Raw genomic sequence first — 15,673 nt, 5'->3', positions numbered from 1 at the left:
AAAAGGGCAGGTAAGAGAGCATCTGGGAAAGGAAATTGTCCCAAAATTACTTTTAATTCTGCTGATTCTCTAGGAGTAGAGGGAGAAAGGATGGACCTGTTAGGGAATAGCAGTAAGGAAGATTCAGGATCCATTTTTTGCTATGACTGAATCAAAGATCAGGATCTGAATATTGTTGTTTAGGGCCTCTGCAAGGGCAAAGAGAACATCTGTTTGTGTTCTATCATCCCCTACTCTGCTCAGGAGGGGATGGCATGTGTTCCTCAGATGGGGTAAAGTGAGAGAGCAGACAGGGGTAAGAAGTGAAGCCTTCTTTACATTTGTGTCTTCACCATGTTTTGACCTGTTAGCACTGAAACACTCAGAATCTTCCCAAAAGGCTATTTCAGCATAGTTGTGAAGCCTTGCACAGGGAACATGCATTTTGTGAGGTAGACCAAAATGTCTGCAATTCGCTAGTTTCTGATGACCACACATCTTGTACAAGCATAAAGTCTTGACCAGCCTAGGATTTAGAAACCAGGTATCTTTTTGTGAGGTAATTCTGCAGCTTAAAGGCAAAGGTAGCATCAGAACTTTCTTTTTAATATGAAGAAAAATTCTGATTAAGAGAATAGTATTAGACTGTAACCTGGATTACTTAGACAAGTAGCCGCCAAAACCAGGCGGCATCTGTATTCTATGATGTAGATGGAAAGTGGTAAATATTTATCTGTCCTTTCCTTTGAAATAAATATTTAAGACTTTGCTGTCATTCAGACAATCTCTGTTTCTGTACTAACCCATCTCTTTAAGGGAGACATCTATTTCCTATTACAACTGTATAGAGGCCCTTAACTAAAATATTTTGCATGCCTTTGCAGGCCTCCAGGAAACATTAAGCACACAAAGAAAGACAAACAGCTATGAAGCCCCTGTTTGAAATTAGGAGCAGAAAAGGGAAGCAGAGTTTGTGGCTTCTTTTCTCAGACTTGATCTGTAAAGGATTTCAAATCAATTTGCTTATTTTGCTTAAAATGGTCTTGTTTGTGTAAAATTAAGACCAGCAGTTGATCCAGCAGGGCCAGTGGGCAGTGATTCCTTTTACCACACAATAATGCTTAGCCACTACAGGGGTATTTTGAAAGTATGTCTCTTATTAAAAAAAAGAAAAAAACCCACAACCTTGATTGCACAAACTATTTGCTAGTTGCTGCTATAAGAACAGCTGTTACCCAGTGATTGTCAGCTTGCCATACATTGAAATATGCTATTTGACAATGTATAGAAAGCATGTATGTATTTAAAATAGCTTTGCTGCAATAGAATTTCACCATCAGAATGCATTAGTTTTTGTAACTGTAGGAAAAGAGAGCAGAAAATAGGAGTAGTAGCTGCAAAATCAGTATGGAAAAATCTCCTGTTGGTGAATAATTTTGCCCATGGAGTAAACAGAGAATAGTCACAAGTGCAGGGATTTGAAAGGCAGGCTAGTTTGGATCCTGCCCTTGAGAAGTACAAAGTCACTTCAAGATGACTTTAACGGATAGTACTTAACTGTTGAATTGTGGTTACTATTAAAAATTTCCAAATTGCTGTACATAGTTAATTCCCCAGCTTTGAAATGGACTTAATAATACAGACAATCTCATTAAGGTCTGTTGTTAAGATCAAGTAAACGGGAATATAAAAATGGGCACAGTTGTGGCTCAAAGATCCTTCTATGTGCAGTCTGCTACTCTGGCAGTGGTCAGTGTCACAGGTCTAGGAGAGGGGTTAATGTAGAGGGCACCTGAGATATCCACCCTTCTTAGTAACTTGTGGTTAATAACTTCCCAAGTTAAGAGTTTTAGCTTACAATCTTCCCCTGCCCCCCTCATTTTTTGGAGGTTGCTCATATAGTGGACCTCCACAAGATCCTGAGGCAATGAGCTCTGCAATCTGATTATGTATAACATGAGAAAGTACTTCCTTCTGTTTGTTTTAAAATTTTTGCCTAAAGATTTCCTTCAGTGCCATTTAATCCTTGTGTTACCAGAAGTAATTAGTGAGCCACTGTTCCCAGATAGCATTTTTGGTGCCTTTCATTTTAGCGCTCTGTCATTGACCTTCTTCTAACACTTCAGCAGGCTGAAGAATCCTTGTTTATTCAGTGTCTCCATGTCAAGAAACAGTTGAGGAGCTTTTATTATTCTTACTACCCTCCTCTGCTCCTTATCTAGTTTTAACTTTGAGGTGATAATCTGTGAGAGTCGTGCTATCAATTCTAAATTTCCATATTAGTAGCTAGTATACATTGTTTGCTTGGAACTTCTTGGTGGGCAGCCATTTGAGATGGATTAATAAATTATATGAAGTTTTAAGTGTTATAAAGTGCACACATACTCATACTAGTCCTTGCAAGGAGGACAGTGAGGATCTTTTAAGGATTTGTTTTCCCCTAGTGAGATATAGTGCTTTTGAAAACACAATGTTCTACTTATTTCTGAGCTGAGTTAGAACCACTTTATTTAAGTACAATGCAGAGGAAGAAGGAAATTCAGAAGAAAAAATGTTTTTGTTACTGACCTTACAGAATGAAACCATTTTACACCTAAGAAACTTAAAAATCTGTCTGGATATCCTCTTCCTTTCTACAGCAGCTGTTTCCACTCTGTATTTTAATGAGTGGGCTGAACTAAAACCTTTGGGGAAGGATTTTCCCCTCCCTCCCCCTTCTTTCCCCCTCTTTTGCATTCCTACGTAAAAAGCTGCACTACAGTATTACACTTTGTGCTTCTGTTGAATGAGTAAATGCTTAGGCTGGATGGTCCAAAGGAAAGGCTACGTCATGTTCCCAGATAGTTAAGTGCCTTAATGCAAGCTTTTGAAAGTTTTCCTGGATATTCAGCTGATGTGATTTTGGCTGCAAAAAGTAAGTATTTAAAAACTCAGAAGACTTAAGACTTTTCCACTCTCTTCCAAATTTTCCAGTGTGAATAACTTGTGGATTATCTGTTGGTAGATTCTATTTCAGTGACTTTATTTTACATTTCCTGTTAACTGTTTATATCTCATGTGAATTACTTAGGAATTCCTTAAAGTTGCATACCGAGATTCATCGAGGAGCACAACTCAGATGGCATTGCTTATGATGTGTGGTGGAAAGTATTGATTACCTTATATCGCACAACAAAATGAGACTTACTTACCACTGCAGATGTTGTTCCAAACTGCTTTTTTAGTCCACTATATCTTCATTTGTTTCTGCCTGCTGAGACTCTTTTATTTTTTTTTTTTTTTTTTTTAAATCTTGGTTGTATAGTTTTATTTGGTGTCTGATCAGTCCTCCTTATGTGTGCTGAAAACATCTGCTTTGCATGTTTCTCTCTGCTCTCACAGTAATACAGTAATTTCTCTGTCTTTTGTATGCTTTCTCATATGAAGCAGAACTGAGAAAATGGTGAAAACAGCAGCACTTTTTTTTTTGTAGTTTTCCTTCGGCACTGGATTACATTCACTAACCTCAGCAAATAGCAGAATTCCCTCTGGAGTACTGGGAAGCAGCCTAAACTCACTACAGTTGCATTTAGCCGGACTATACTTGGAGCGGGGTTTTCTTTTTTCCCTCTCTTTTATGGTCTGCTTAAATTCTTTCTGTTGTAGCTGCATTCCTGATTGATTCCATTCTCAGTTAGGCATCTCTTGCCTGTTAAATTTCCCCAGATGAACATCCTGAAATGAATGTAAAAGATATCTAATTGTAAATTCAAGTGGAGATTATTTTTTTCCTAAAACTGGATGATGGGCTCACCTTCAGGCCTTTTTAATAACTTAATTTGGGACTGAAGTTATTGCCTTAATGTAACAGAAAATTGAGGCTGACGTTAAGCTCCAGAAACTTAAAGTTTGGGTCTAGATTTCTCTGCTGCACCTGACACCATTTAGGGGCAGACTCAAGCTTGATGATTTCATTCAATCATTTGTACCACAGTTAAAACAAGACCCAGGGTTAGGTCTTATTTGTTATACTGCAATAAATAAACATGGGAGAATTATTTTAGTTTTAAAAGTTCTGTGAGCATGTGGTTGCTTGGACTTTAATGCAAACATTGTGGTCGATATCTGGGCAAGACCTTCACTGTCCTGATAATGTTCACCTCACCTGAGATTTGCATGGCAGCAAGTAAGCTGTGATTTCCCAAAATGGGATATGACTACTCTGGCCATTCCTATGTCTACAAGTAGCCTGTGTTGTGTAGAGCACACCAATAACTGGTACTACTGTTCTTCTATTTGCTTTGGTTTGAAAAATTAATACTGCAGCTAATTTGGGTTTCATTCTGATATGGTTCCAGGCTATGAGCCTGTCTGTTCTGGTTGGGAAAATCAGGCTTAAATTGAGCAGATAAAGTGGAGTTACTGCAACTTCTTTGTTTTAGGTAGATTTCGGTGATAGCTGAAGATAGTAACCCTGTCACTTTCTTATGGTGGACTTCAACTTTAATGTTTCCTTTAGGTATTCATTTTCTTGCTTGGTAACTTATGGTCATTCTGAAGGGCTGGAGCTATGTTATATATTTTTGCAAATAAACAGTTATGTGCTCCCAAGTAAAGGTAAGTCTCACTGCGATGGGCTTTCTCAGGTGTCTTCCCAGTTCTTCTGTCTCCCACCACTGGAGGGTGGCTGTTAATGGTTGAGGCTCATGGAGCTGAACAGTGCTTGACACCATGCCTCAGTTTCCTGTTAAGCTTTTCCAGATCATTTCCTTGGAGTTTAAGTGACAAAGTTTGTTATTCCACGACTTTCTGAGGCAAACAGTTCAATAGAAGCGTTCATATAGAAGACCCAGGACATGGTTAATGGCTTTTAAAGCACCTTGTAGAAGGCTTCCAGCCCATTCTACAGGAGAGATTTTTCTTGTGAATCTCCTCCGAGGTGATTAAATTGTCTCCCCTTATGCAAGCTATGGAATAAGTTTAATACCTAACTCTGTGTGATCTCTAGCATGTCATTTGATCTGTCTGCATTGCTTCCTCACCTGTGAAATTTAATACTTCGTTTGTCTGTATTGTCTGTGACCTAGTCTGATAAGGACTATAGTCTTATACACAGCCAGCACATTAGGCAGAAATCTGACTGGACTTTTAGATAATGCTGTAATAAAACCACTGAAAAGTGAAAAAATATTATTTTAGGTAATTGCATCATCTGTATTTATCCATACACAAGACATATGCTGAATTAAAGATCTGCTGGAAGCTTTATTGGGAAAGAGTCACATCTATCACATAGAGCTTGTCTGTTTTACTTCACTTTACTCCCTATTAGTCGACAGAAGTGAGATATTTGTCTCTTATTTTTGATTGTAAATGTTGGTAATATTTGAATGGAGAGAAGCAGGGATCTACATGTTGATGTCGCCTGCTAGGCAAGCTGCAATAATGTTAAGTGCATGAATATGTCTTAATGTAACTTTCAAAATTGTTTTTAGATTCCACTAAAATCTACTTGCTCTGTCTGTGGTGGATTCTCCCTGGTCAGGAGCACATAACTCAGGGGTGTTCTGTCATAGAAGCAGCCCCATGCAGCCTTTGAATTGATTAGTTTCTGAATTCCCACAGCTGTGTATTCTGAATTCCCAAGACTTGTAAGATCCACTGAGTTTTCAGAGTGTAAACCCTGAAGGCTATTTGTTTTTTGTCATTTATAAGAATACTTTGGAAATCATGTTAGCTAACCTATTTTGCAGTGCATTCTCAACTAGTCTTCAGTCTTCATTCTCACCTGGGGTCCTGATCCTATGTGTCACAAAATAACTTTCAGTTCTGCTGATTCTGATGTTGCAGTAAAAGAAGAAAAAAAAAGAATTGGAGAAAAATGGGCAAACATCAGAACTGTGTCCTCATTAATGAGTAAGGGAGAGCAAATACAATGTGAAAAGGTTGATAGGGAGTATTGCTCAAACATATGGTTCCCTGCATGGTACATGAGTGATTCTTTAAAGATTTATATGAAATGAATGTATTCTACAAAGAACGGAGTACTAACCATCTGTAATTACACACTTTATTATGGATAGTATGCGTAGAAATACTGTCACCCATGAAGTAATGAAAAGGTATAGGTGGATTTTTCTTTCTATGCACTCTGTATTCTCATTCTTCCCAAGCTGTTCATGTTGTGAATTGGAGAATGGCTGGGGTAGGAGGGAAGCTGGGATTTGTAGACGTAAAGGAATTGTTATGATGCCATCAAAACCCAAATAGCTCTAGGAATCATTTAGGACCTGTCTTTTTTTGTGTTACTCATCCCAAATTTGTGTGTGTGATTAGGCAGATGAAGGCACCATTTCTGATTGCAATCTTTATGGCTGCGTGTACTGACGTGAATCAGATTCCATGATGAAGAACCTAACTTGATTTTACAGAAATAAAACTGAGACTTGAAGTAACTGCATTTGACACAGGAGTGAATGAAATCTCTGCCTTTGAGAAATGCTGCTGTGGCTAAATTGGCATAAATGTTAGCTGGAATATTGCAAGAGAATACAACCAATCAATGCCAAAATTTGGTTGTTGTGGGGTGGAGGGACTGAGCACTTTACATGGTGATAAAAGTTCTAAGTTTTTATAGAATATTGATCATGTTTTAAGTGCTTGAAAAGGAGGCTTGTGGCTTTAGTTCCATTTTTGAATTGAGAAACTGAGATATGGTGATTGCAGAAAGCTGGAAATAAAGCTCATATTTCCTGAATCCCAGTTTCTCAATGAGCTCTCTGAGAATCTGTATCCCACTGAATTATCTTCAGGGAAGAAACATCACACTGAATTGTGATTAGTTAGCAGCGCGCTGAATGGGAACATCTGAAAAGGTTTGAAAGTTGAATGACATCAGAAAAATCTGCTTTTCATAAAGGCTGCTTTTCAGATAGGCGAAAAAACCTCCATGTCATTAATTCTATACAGCATGTTCTCCCTGCTAAATTCTACATGCTTATGGGTAATGTCATATCATTTTGTAGGCTTCCACATGACATTTCCCACATCCTGCATCTTTCCTCTAAGTGTTGTTTGCTTTTTTTTTTTTTTTTTCCTTCCTGAAATGTCTGTTTCTTACACGGAAGAGGATGACTGCTGGAGTGTTCTCCCCAATAAGTCATGTGCTGTGAGAGGAGATTGTAACTTTGAATGGTGTTAGAACTTTTCATGTGATCAGGCACTCCAAAAACATCACTGTTTCATGCACACTGAGGGTTGTAAATAAGAAACTAACCAAAAATACTGTAGTTTTTGGCAGGAATAAGAATATTTGGTAGGAAGTTTGTCTGCAGCTAACGCACAAGACTACTACTTTAAATATTGGTGGTTGGGTTTTTTGTGTTTTTGAAATAAGATCAAAAGATTTCCCACAGTTTTTAACATGATAGTTTGTATTTGAAACCATTTCAGGCACATTTGTGTAATTAAGTCTATAGATTTGTCCAAATCCTTAAATCATCATCTCCTACACATAAATGACAACTCATCTATCACATCTTCAGTAGCAAGGGGAAGCAGGCTGTCTCAGAGCCATTCAGAATTCTTTTCTTTCATATTTGCCAAGTTCTTTTATTCTCTGTAGGTTTTAATGACTCAGACCTCTGAAGTCTTTTCCATACATGGTCAAAGTGTAACCGATGGTTGGGGGCAGAGGGGGAGGATGAAGAGAATAATTTACTGAGCTGATAGAGTTTTAAACAAACTTGGGTGGTTTTCCTGAAACAATATTTCAGTCCTGGTGTCATACACGTGTATTCATACATTGGGCATCTCTTAGCCTTAATCCTGCTAGCAGCTAGTGGAAGTAAGTATCCATATATAGTGAAGGCTATGCATTTGCATTCAGCAGGGGTAGCTAGTCTCCATCCAGGGCCATCTTCTTAGCCGGGATCCATTTTCTGGGACCTTGGTTTCTACAAGATTCCTTCTGTCTTTCTGTTTGTATCAGTCTTTCACACATGTTAATGAAATAACTTGGTTAATATCACCTTCTTTTAATAGCAGACACTCATTGCACATCTATCTCATTCTCCCCTTAGCACAGACAACACTTTTGAGCAGGTTAGTAATGGATGGTCAGCTGAACTGCCAGATCAGATATTTTGCAGGCCCTATTTTTTTTTAATAGCCTCTAAAATAATTTTAAGTTTTCTGTGCGATCGAACTCTCTTTCAAACTAGAACTGTATTCTGAGGGGCTAATTTGGTCTAGTGCTCAGTAATGTCAGACAAACTGAGTTATCATACTGTCACTGTTACTCTTGTGTCGTATTGGTCAAATCATCTAGCTGTATTTTCAAAAGCACATCATGCCAATGTAAATCCATTTCAGTTCAAGCTGTGATGGAGGCCTAATTCTTATTTACACTGAGGCTTCGTCACACTGCCTTGGCAAGGTCAAGATCCTTAAAATGAGGGGTTTTTTGCCTTACCAGAGGTGTATAAAAACCCTATGCAAATCTGGCAAAATGCAGCTAACACAGTAGCATTAAAAAAAAAGTGATTTCAATTTGTGCTTCTCTGTTTCCCCAGACTAAAAAAAAGCCTAATGACCTGTATCTACTTTATACAAATGCAACAAAGCTGTTTACACAGCCATTTGAAGATGTCCAGTGCTACACAAGTGTCAACTTGCATCATTCAACTTGAACTAATTTGTCTGCTAATCAGTGAAAAAAAAAAAATGGCAATTTATAGCTCTCTGATACACATTCCCAGGTCCAAGCAATTTAGTTTTATTAAGACACATACTTACCATGAATTTAAGAGCCCCAAGTGTGGTCTTGACTTCACATACACAGGGTTGCATGGCTGTGAGGTATTTGGTCCCATGTTAACCATGCTGTAGATCACAAGACTGGGGATTGGAACCAGTTTCTTTCTGTCCCAACACTACAACAATCTATCAGTTGCTTGTGGCATTTTGTAACAGATCCTTGTGAAAGTTCACAAGGATATGAGGATAGCTGTCTTCTAAATACCAAGTGTATTTTGCAGACTGATAATGGAGCAGTTTATTACCACTGTGAACTGCCTTTTCTTCTCCTGAAGACATTCTAGAGCTCATATTAATAGCTACTCTGTAGCTCAGGATAACATCACTCAATTTGTGATAAAGTGTTAATGGAAGCAAAAGCAAAAAATGTATTTTAAGTGTGCTCATCTTACATGAGCTGAAGTGGTTGCCAGATAAGAGACCACAATAAGAAGAACATAGAAACACACACGAAGAGATGTCTGCAAGGGCCCTTGCTTGCAAGAGAAATTCCTTTCTATGTGAGTGACTGCCTTGCTGTGAGTGGACTTGCTCATGAAAGGGCTCTTTGTGAATGAAATAGCAAAATCAATCCTAAATGAAGAATGCAGCATAAGTTATTCTGTCAAAATGGGAGGTTATTTTGAGGCATAGGGCTTTCGTTGTTTCTTTAAATAAATGAGTTGAGTGCAAAATTATCTAAAATGTTACTTCAGGAAACATCACATTTGGTTTCCATTCCTCAGTGCTGCCTCTGGATTTACGTGATCAGTAATATACATAAATATTTCATGGTCTAAATTTGTATTTCTTTCTCTTGGTGTTGCATTTGTCTTCATCAACATCAGAATAAACACGATCTACCAGAACAGATTATTAAATACAGCTAATAATATTTGCTGTTTCTGAAATGCAACCTAATTTACAATTAGAAAAGCTAAATGGAGTTTGTTAACACAAGAACAGTAAGCAGGCTGGAAATATGTAAATAGGCACTTCTCTGGTAACTGTAGCTGGTTGGGAGGACTCCTTATCCCTGCTATGTCCTATGAAGCATATGTTAAGCATCTTATGGTTAAATGTACTACACTTTATCAGCTGCAATGTTTTATAATTGATTCACCAGTAGTCTGAAGAGGTTGTATCCAGAGCCCACCAGTGAGTAATAACCATCTTTAGTGCTATGGCTGTAGTCATAGCCTGCAGTCTGAGTAATCTAGACCCAAACCCAGCTTTTAAGAAAAGGGCCCTGGCCTCCTCTATTCCCAGCTTCCATGGGAACTTTGGGAATTTGAAAGGGTGACCATGTTACACAATTGCTGTTTTGCTGTTCCATATCTACCACTTCTACTAAGGAATTGTGCCATCTGACATTTGATTAATTATCTTAATGTCACATGGTCACAAGTATTCCAACACAGCCTGGTGTGTATTTTAAGTACAACCGTATTTCCAGCCTGGAATTGGCACCTTCAGCTGTGGCATTTGCACCAAATATGGTTAGGTCCAAACAACCTCTCTGCCAAAACACAAGCCACAACTCCAAAACTCACAACTTTAGTCTATTACAAGCTGACTCTGCCTTGCTAATGACTGTTCAGTGCCAGTTGTTCCTTTGCCTTTTCTAAAGGATTAAATATCTCCTTGTCACAGGGAATGGGAACAGCCTTACAAATGGGGGCTACTGCCTGTGTGCCATGATCCACATCTAGCTAGTTGCCATAATCTTGGCTATTACCACCTGAGTCTGTGGTCAATGCTGTATTTGTTAGGAGGAAGCAAATCTCACTCCTTTGTAAAAAATACATTTTGAGGTTCTTTCCATAGTGAGTAGAGAAAGAAAAGCACTGCCAAGTGGTGATTCATTCCAGCTTACATGCCTGTCTTGGGACAGGACGACTTGTCCTCACAAAGCCCTTGTCACTCACCATTAACTGCAGAGGTAACTGTTTAGATGCCTGATGTTTGGTTAACTGTAGTTAGGTGAAGTGCATCCTGTCATTACTATTTATCACTCATGTTTGTATATCAGGATATGTCTGTATTTAGAATCAATGCCATCACTAGTTGTTATCTTGAGTGAGGGTTATGTTTGACAAAGTTCCTGTATGTACGTGCTCATTTGCAAGCCACAGTTTAGCGAGACTTTTTGGCAGATTCTTGCTGCTGCAAAGCACTGGGTAGCTGGTCTTACTGAGGAAAAAAATGATAAGATTATAAAGAGATAATTAAAACAGAAGGCTTCTGCAGTATCTAAAATTTCTGAAGAATAAAAAAAAAAAGGGGTTGTGCTCCAAATGCTGAATGGCATTTCATCTTTTTGCATGTATAATGTTGTTAATTAGGAATTGACAGTTCTGCTCTGAAAACATCACATAATTGTGAAAATGTTATGAATTTTACAAATAATGTAAGTATCCAGAGAAAGTTGGGGACTAAGTTAAATCTGTTTACTAAAGTCCGGTGGCACTTGCGTAAGTGGTTTGCTGCCTCAGAATCCATCTGCAGTTGCAGCTGTTTATATCCTTGAAGTTGTAGCAATACCTAATTCTGGTTTAGTGAATGTGGTCATGTGCACAGAGTTAAATAATTACAGGAATTAATTCTAGTTTTGTATGTTTTTTGAAATCTGGACCTGCTGGCCTCCAAGCTGTACTGGAGTTTCCTTAACAAACAGTATGTGGTGCACCCCAGTTTATCATTCCAGCAGGAAGACTGGCATTCTAGTCATAGTCTTTTTTTCAGGGGTGGAATGAAAGAGTTCCAATAAGATACTGTGACCTTGTCTTCTCTTTGGTGAGGAAAGAAGACCTGATTTGATTGCCAGGCATACTGAATTCAGGGGCCTGGTGTGTCATGGGTAGTAGCAATGTCAAATTCCACTCTGCTGTCTGCTGAGGTACTTCAGCGATGCTTTAGTGGGGTAGGTGGCGGCAGGAGGCAGGTTGGACCCAATGATCTCTGGAGGTCTTTTCCTACCCATAACATTCTGTGATTGTGTGACCTCAGCTGTTTCCTAGTAGGGTCAGTTTGGATAGAAGATGTTTCTGGGTGTGGGAGTTTCTCTTCACAAGGCACTGGGCAGCAAACTTGTTTCACGCAGCCCAACGAAGTTACGATGAAGGTATCTTCTGTTAACTCCTGGATTGCTTTGAAGATCCTGTTGACATGAGCAATTACTCTATAGAGAGCAATTCTCTTACAAATCATCCAGTTTCTTTGTTGTTTACGCATTTCTCTAAGCACGCTTGTGGACTGTGTCTGTTGAAGGGTGTCAACACGTCACTGGACAAGTGTATTAGTTAGCTCTTAATATCTTGGTTGTAGGCATGCAGCCCCACATCACGCTGGTTATTTAGAGAAGCAGAGCCTGGAGAGGCCTTGCTGTATTATAAAGGATGCTCTTTGTCATTTCAGGAATCTGCTGGCAATTGACTGCATTGTAGACTCTGTTAATCAGGCTTACTTGGGGAGTTTAGATAAAACATCCTGCCTGTGCTTCAGTTTCTTCATCAATAGAGCTGAAACAACTCTTGCATAGTCATAGAGGGACTTCTCATTTTAGAATTGCTGGAAAGTTGTGGGGATTACCTGTGTTGCAGAACTGTATTATTTTGTTCTGATTGAAATGCAGCATTTCCATCCCCCTTGCAATTCTCTTTAAAGAGAATTCTTTAAGGACTCTTTAAGACAGTGCCAAGATTTTAGCAGCGACAGCAGTTCTCTTAGTGCATCACCAAGCAAATTCTTGCTATTTGTAACAGCATAGTTTCCATTTGTCATGACAGACTATTTCTAAGCTTTGCTCATTATTTAGGACTGGATTGTATCACTTTATTTGTTTCTGTAAATGCTTTCATCAGAAACCAAGTCCAGATGTCATGGATTGGCAGTAGATCAGGCTGAACTACGCAAGGTTTTTCTGAGACTAAATAAGGCTTAAACATTTTCATTCCATTTCCTCTTTGCCTTACTTATCATGCTGGCATTGACAGAAGCAAGGCTGCTTTCCTGAGTGTTGATCAGCTCTCTGCATAGTCAGTAAGTGCTGTTAGCAATGTTTAAAATAAAAGTGACTTGTTGATGCAGGAGTGAGATGGGTTTGAATAACTAACCCTCCTTGTTTTGGCAAGCCTATTAAGATGTCAAGTGGCTCATATGGTGAACAGGATTCTGAATCCTGCAGTAGCACAGTCCTGACATTTGGAGCTGGCAGCCAGCCCTGAAGGTAACAGTTCATGCAGTGTGTTTTCCCAGTGATTCTCCTTACAGGTCTATATCTGGTAATAGGCTGCCGGGGACAGTTTGCATGGCCATTCGGACTAATTGCCAACAGCGTTGTCACCTGTCACAAACAATTCATAATCAAATACTGCCTCTCTGCAGCTCTAGATAATTACCATATGTGTTACAAGATGCGTTATAAAGCGCCATGATCAGTAAACAAACGCATTGTACTAACTATTGTTTTGTCCTTCCTGAAGAGTGCTGGTGGAAGCCACCTTGCTGCCAGACATGACTACCTCTGACCCACAGATATGCCAAAAGAGCCTCATGGTGAGGCAGTTTGACTCTAGATAATCCACTCAGAATAAGAGACATAATCTCCAATCCCTCAAATTTAGGTTTTAAAGAGCAATGTGGACTTTATGGAAAGTGCTGACTTTTAGCAGTTGAGCCAGTAAACCATCATGACTTGGCATCTAGTTATAGAAGAGGTTGAAGAAGGATATTGCTTGCCAAATATGCAAAACATTTGTGTGATTTACTTCAGCAAAGATGTGAAATGCACCTGCTCAGTCTGGACTAAGGAAGACCCCTGGGACTAGGAAACTTCAGAAGTTTGGCAAATGGAGAGCAGAAAAGCTGTAAACCTCCAAGGAGATGCCCTATGCCCCACCTACTTGAGGCCAGTCTGTGGTGGTGGACCTACCTCTGAATTAAACCTCTAGGACAGTTCTCTTTCTGTCACAGTGGAACAATGAGATTTGACAGAAGATGAAAAAAAGTTCAGGCTCCTGTTTCAGAAGACCTTCTGTAGTGTTTTGTGGAACACAAAGTGCTATTGGAACTTCCTCATGTGGTTAGAGCCAGGGCTGTTTTTGTGCTGATAGGAAGGTCTCTAATTTGTGATTCAGTTTAGTTACATGTGAAGATAAAATGTCAACTATTCCAGTTTTGTTTATTTCCTTGAAGCTACGATAGGAAAAATCTAAAACACTGCAGGGTAATTAACTGCAGACACTATTTAGTTACCAGTATCAAATCAGTTGTATCATCTTCTATTTGTGGACTTTTGACTTCTGAAAGCTGTAAGGTAGAATTTGTCCTTTTACTTATCTGGAGTTAGGCTTCCTGAACACTTTCCCATGAATTATGCAAATGCATTGGAGAACAAAACATGTCATAGTACAACCAAATTCGGTTCACAGAAGTTACTAGAGGAGAATTTATTTGTATTGACGAATTCTCTCTCCTTCCAAAAAATGCATGTACCAGTGACCTCAGTGAAACAGTGAATCAGTCAGTCTTCTATGGAAGATCTCATTCTGTACAACTGAGATCGCTTACCTCAGATGTGTAATCTAAACTGCATTAAAATATAGTCACATAGCTCTTCACATAGCACATGCAGTGTTCCTCATTTCTTGTTATTATATGATGATTTTCCGATAGCAAAGCAAGAGAGGGTTAATTTGTACAACAGGTCAGGTGAGGTCCACATGAAGAACTGATCACTGGTACGCTGTGACAGAAACACATGCAACGTGAATGCAAGTTAATGGTGAAGCTGCGCCTTCTGAACAGAGATCAGCCCGCCTCCCTGATTCTCTACAAAGAAACAGCAGGATCCCAGTGCCTGATTATAACTGCACTGACACAACCTTGGTGAAGTTAGTGATGGATTATACTTCTGTAATGGGTTGGGGCAGATCCCCTCCCCACCACAGGCAGAAATAACGACTCAGGCAAACGGATTGCAAAAGTGATGAAAGTTTAAATAGAAAGCAGTGAATGTTACAGAAAACCCAAAGCGCAGTGACAAAGAAAGATCCCATCCCCACCTGAGGGTGCATCCAAGACCCCCAGGGCTCCTTCTTCCCCCTCCCTCTGCTGGGCTAGTCTCAGCTGGCCAGGCCTGAGACTGCCCATCCCCCTGTGGCCTTGGGCCTAATCAGGCCCATGGCCGGGAGATCTCTCCCCCAGTTACCAAGTCTTGGAGAGGGAAGGAAAGAGGAAGTGCCAGACTCCGCACTGGATCTTATAGTGGTGCAAAGAATTATGGTAGGAAATACACAATTTCCTGTGTCCATCCCTCTGGGCTGGACTTCTGGACACAGGAAGTGAATGCACCAGGGGGGCACCCAGCTCAAACTACAACAACTTCATATCAGTATTTCAGCAGATCAGCTTTCCCTTCATCAGCTCCTTCCTTTTTCAAGGATCCTGATCTTATTCCTGTTAAACAAAGAGCAGCTGCTTTACTGGTTTTGACGTGGGGCTCCAGAATTCACTTACATAAAAATGACTTGAAATCAATGGATGTTTTGCTATACTGTATTCCAGGCTCATCTCCTGAGTTTAAAAAGGTCTTTCACCACTATATCATCAGTAAGAAAAAGGGGTGTGATAATTGCTGGTTCAACGGTCTGTGGAGGGTTGTCGGACTAGCTAAGAAATTTTGCCAGTGTGGAGTTGTCTTTGGAGTGAAGTTAAGACTCAACAGACAGATGCTGTTCAGGTAGTTGCCTCCATGGCATGGATGTGCCTTGAAGGTCTAAGTGGTGCATACTTTTAAATCTTAGAGAGGCTCCTTAAACTGTTCTGTTGAACTCTACTTAAAAAACACAAGAGGTGTCTGGCTTAATAAAATGTGGAAAATTAGGAGAAAATTATTAATAGTTGTGAAAGTTTATTC

The 15,673-nt window shown here is 39.5% G+C and overlaps 1 protein-coding gene across 1 annotated transcript in view; it reads left to right on the top strand.

The window, feature by feature from the left end:
- The first annotated feature begins 2,772 nt into the window (after positions 1-2,772).
- Positions 2,773-15,673, top strand: part of SORBS1 (sorbin and SH3 domain containing 1) — a 115,447-nt gene continuing 102,546 nt past the window's right edge. Inside the window, exon 1 of the mRNA XM_054163299.1 lies at positions 2,773-2,893. The gene's annotated coding sequence lies outside the window, so the exon portion shown is untranslated. The remainder of the gene's footprint in view (positions 2,894-15,673) is intronic.

This window comes from Dryobates pubescens, chromosome 8, assembly GCF_014839835.1.
Source record: "Dryobates pubescens isolate bDryPub1 chromosome 8, bDryPub1.pri, whole genome shotgun sequence".
NCBI lineage: Eukaryota > Metazoa > Chordata > Aves > Piciformes > Picidae > Dryobates > Dryobates pubescens.
The sequence above is the reverse complement of the archived record's forward strand: the minus strand, read 5'-3'. Positions and strand labels throughout refer to the sequence as shown.